The sequence below is a fragment of the Arachis ipaensis genome, chromosome B09 (genome assembly GCF_000816755.2).
Source record: "Arachis ipaensis cultivar K30076 chromosome B09, Araip1.1, whole genome shotgun sequence".
In the NCBI taxonomy this organism is placed as follows: Eukaryota; Viridiplantae; Streptophyta; class Magnoliopsida; order Fabales; family Fabaceae; genus Arachis; species Arachis ipaensis.
This window is the reverse complement of record NC_029793.2, coordinates 26366686-26371476: the sequence shown is the minus strand read 5'-3', so window position 1 is coordinate 26371476 and position 4791 is coordinate 26366686.

Here is a 4791-nt window from a genome sequence, read left to right as displayed (position 1 = left end):
ATCGGAAGAATAACCCTTTTTTTATATGCATTCTTGTGATTCTCGGAAGTGTTATCTCACTTGAACACTAGTTTGAAAGTAAACTCCTCCTAAATTTCTAATTACTTTAACTTAATGGGATACGTCATATATAATCCTCTTATATTTGGGCAATTAGGGTTTTGTGGCTGATAAACTAGAATTGAACCTAACCCTCTAATCTATATTAAGTGACCAAGATATTGGCAGTTGATTAAGTTAAAGGAGATTAGATCAATAAGGAATTAGGGTTTAGTCAATTACAGTTTGCCATGAAATGAATCTTGCATGATTAAAATAGTTGGTAATAAAACTTAATCCGGTAGAATAAATAACTCCAAAACCTTAACTGCTTTCTCTCATATATTTTACACCAATTCCACTGTTCATTTTCCTACTCTCTAAATTTCTATTCAATGCGATTTACAACCCTCAAAACACCACTTTCTGCTTGCCTGACTAAGTGATTCATTCGACTATTGTTGCTTAGTCCATTAATCCTCATGGGATCGACCTTCACTCACCTGAGGTATTACTTGGTACGACCTGGTGCACTTGCCGGTTAGTTTGTGGATATTCGAAAAAAATCCACGGCCAATAAGTTCATAGCAAATGATATATCAGGTCGTATATTATTAGTAAGATACATTAGCGCTCCATTGGTACTAAGATATTATACTTTAGGACCAAGGATACCTTCATTTTTTTAGGACGGAATTGATCTTTTTCCACATCCAAAGACCTTATGATCATTAGGGCACTTAATGGATGTGACTTATCCATATAAAATCTCTTCAGGATCTTTTCTGTGTATGTTGTTTGATGAATAAAGATCCCATTTTTTGTATGCTCGATCTGCAGGTCAAGAAAAAATTTAGTCTTTCCAAGATCTTTCATCTCAAACTCTTCTTTTAGAGATTTTATTGTTAGAATCTCTTCAGGGATTCTAATGATATTTAAATCATTAATGTACACAACAATTATAATGAATCCAGATGCAAATTTCTTTATGAAAATACACGAGCAAATATCATCATTCTTGAATCTGTTTTTGGCAAGATACTCAGTAAGACGATTATACCACATTCGTCTAGATTGTTTTAGACCATATAAAGATCTTTGCAATTTGACTGAGTATAACCCCTATGAATATTCATTGGATGATTGAGATATCTTTAATCCTTCAGGGACTTTCATATAGATATCACGATCTAATAATCCGTATAAGTAGGCTGTTACCACATCCATTAAATGCATATGTAGTTTATAGTATGCGGATAAACTGACCAAATAACGCAATGTTATTGCATCCACTACAGGGGAATATGTTTCTTCATAATCTATACTGGGCCTTTGTGAAAAACCTTGTGCCACAAGTCGAGCTTTGTAGCATACAACTTCATTTTTCTCATTTCGTTTTCTCACAAATACCCATCTATATCCAACAGGTTTTACATCTTCTGGTGTACATACTACAGGTCCAAAGACTTCACGTTTTGCAAATGAGTCTAACTCAGCCTTCATAACGTCTTTCCATTTTGGACAATCATTCCTTTGTCGACATTTTTCGACTGTTCTTGGCTCAAGATCCTTACTTTTATGCATGATATTTAATGTCACATTATATGCAAATATTCTATTGACAATTGTCTTATTTTGGTCCTGTTTTTTTCCTGTAAAGACATAATTTATCGAAATCTCGTCATTTTCACAATTTTCAGGTACTTGAACGTCTTCTGGCATCAAAACTATATCAGAATTTTAGACAACTGCAGGTGTCTTTACTATGTCTTTATCTTTTTCAACAGGAATAGTATTTATTTTTTTCTTTGAGGATTTTTGTCTTTGAAACCGACAGGCCTACCACGCTTCTGACGTAAATTTGTTTCAGTGGCCATTTGTCCGATTGGGACATCAATTTCAATTAGAGCATTTTCAACTGGTATATATGATTTAGTTATCCTTTTTGTATCAGAAAATGTATCAGGCAATTTATTTGCTATTCTTTGCAAATGTATAATCTTTTAAACTTCTAGTTTATATTGTCCTGATCGAGGATCTAAATGTATCAAGGATGATGCATTCAAATTAAGTTCGTTTTCAGGAAGCTTATTTTCTCCCTTTAACGTTAAAAATTTTAATTCATCAAAATGACAATCTGAAAATCGGGGTTTAAATACATCTTCAGTTTGTATCTCAAGAGACCTCACTATAGATGGAGAATTATATCCAACATATATCTCCAATTTTCTTTGGAGTCCTATTTTGGTGCGAGAAGGTGGTGCAATGGGAACATATATTGCACACCCGAATATTTTTAAATAGGAAATATTTGGCTGTTGGCTAAAAGCTAACTGCATAGGAGAGAATTGATGGTAACTTGTTGGTCTTAAACAAATAAGTGCTGCGACATGTAAAATAGCATACCTCAAGCCGAGGTTGAGATATTTGTTCTCATAAGTAAGGGTCTAGAAATTAATTAGAGGCATTTAATAAGTGATTCTGCTAACCCATTTTGTGTGTGAACATGAGCTACTAGATGTTCAACGCTTATTCTGTTAGCCATACAGTAAGCATCAAAGGCTTGGGAAGTAAATTCATCAGCATTATCGAGACAAATTGCTTTGATTGGATTTTCTTGAAACTGTACTTTTAATCGAATAATTTGAGCAAGTAACCTCGCAAACGGCAGGTTGTGAGAAGACAATAAGCATACATGTGACCATCTCAAAGATACGTCTATTAGGACTATAAAATATCTAAAAGATCCACGTGGTGGATGAATAGGTCCACACATATCGCCTTGAATCCTTTCTAGGAATTCAGGGGACTCAAATCCAATCTTTACTAGTGATGGCCTTAAAATTAGCTTTCCTTAAAAACATACAACACAACAAAATTCACTAGATTTAAGAATCTTCTGGTTCTTTAGTGAATATCCATGAAAAGTTTTAATAATTCTCCACATCATGGTTGTTCCCGAATGATCCAATCGATCATGCCAAATTATAAATTTATTTGGGCTGGTAAACTTCGGGTTTAATGGCATGTGATTCAATTGCACTAATTTTAGTATAATATAACCCAGTTGAAACTGAGGGTAACTTTCTAATATAACCTTTTTATTTGAATAATGAGTTGTGATACATAAGTACTCATGATTTTTCTCATTCATTATTTCAATATGATATCCATTTCGGCGAATATCTTTAAAACTTAACAAGTTCCTTAGAGACTTCGTAGACAATAGTGTATTATTTATTATGAATTTTATTCCTTCGAAAAATAAAATTATAGCTATGTCAGAGCCTTCTATCACACTGCCTGAGCCAATAATAGTATTAACATATTCTTCTTTTGGTACCAGATGAGTAAATTAAAATATATATTACTTTTGAGAATAGTATGCGAACTTGTACTATCCGCAAGGCAAACATATTTATTATATATCCTTGTCATTTTCTTCAAAGATAAATAATAATAAAATCAGTAGTAGTACATGTACAGTGAAATTGTATTCTTGATTGGAGTTTATTTTCGAAGAAACACTGTACATAAAAATATTGTCATATACTAAAAAATTTATTATTATTATTACTATTATTATTATTTTAAAACTTGACACATTTAATGATTTCGAAATTCTTAAAATAAACATTAATATTTTATTAAACATTATTTATATACATCATACTTGAAATTTAAATACATTGGAAATAAAACTTAACAAGAAATATTTTTTACATTATTTATTTACATTAGTATTTTAACAAACCCACATATCAAACTTTTTCATCATTGATCAAATGACCAATATTTTCTTCAAGATCCTCAAAGAAATCGGATACTTTATAACGAGTAGTGTAATTTTTAGCAACATCTTTTGAAACAGAATTCGTCTCCTTTTCTTTGTCATCCTTTTTCAAGAATGCTTGATAAAGATCAACTCGGTGTCTTGGGGTACGACAAGTACGCGACCAATGGCCCTTTCCCCATAACGGAAACATTTATCCTCTACTGATTTATTTTGTCCATTATTTTTTTCTTTATTCCACTTCTGGTGTGATCCTTTCTTATGAACATAATTTTTCTTCCTTCCATAATTTTTCTTGTTACTAAAACCTTGCCATTTACCTTTTTTGGGGTAATGATTTGCCGCATTTGCTTTAAGAAATTGGGCGGCGCCAGCTAGGTGCGCTTCATGATTTTTTAAAATCAACTCATTGTTGCATTCAGTAACAAGAAGGCAAGAAATTAGCTCAAAATATTTTTTAAATTCTTTTTCTCGATATTTCTACTGCAGGAGCACATTCGAGGCATAGAAGGTCGAGAAAATTTTCTCTAACATGTCATTATCAGTTATCTTTTTCCCACGTAATTTCATTCATGAGTTAATTCGGAACAATGCTGAATTATATTCATTTATGAATTTAAAATTTTGTAGTCGTAAGTGCGTCCACTTATATCGGGTATGAGAAAATATTACTGTCTTTTGATAATTATACATTTTTTCAAGGTTTTTCCACAGATCTGCAGGATCTTTTAGTGTGGGATATTCATTTTGACGAAGGAAGATTATGGCTTTAGTTTTATCCTTTTGAGATACATTATTTTCAGCATTAATGATATCTCCAAAATCTATTGAATCAAGATAGATATTAGCATCTAGTATCCATGATAAGTAATTATTTTCAGATATATCAAGAATAATTCTAGAGTTTTCTTTTATGTAGTTTGATATTACTTTTCTTATTTTATTGACGACATTACTTA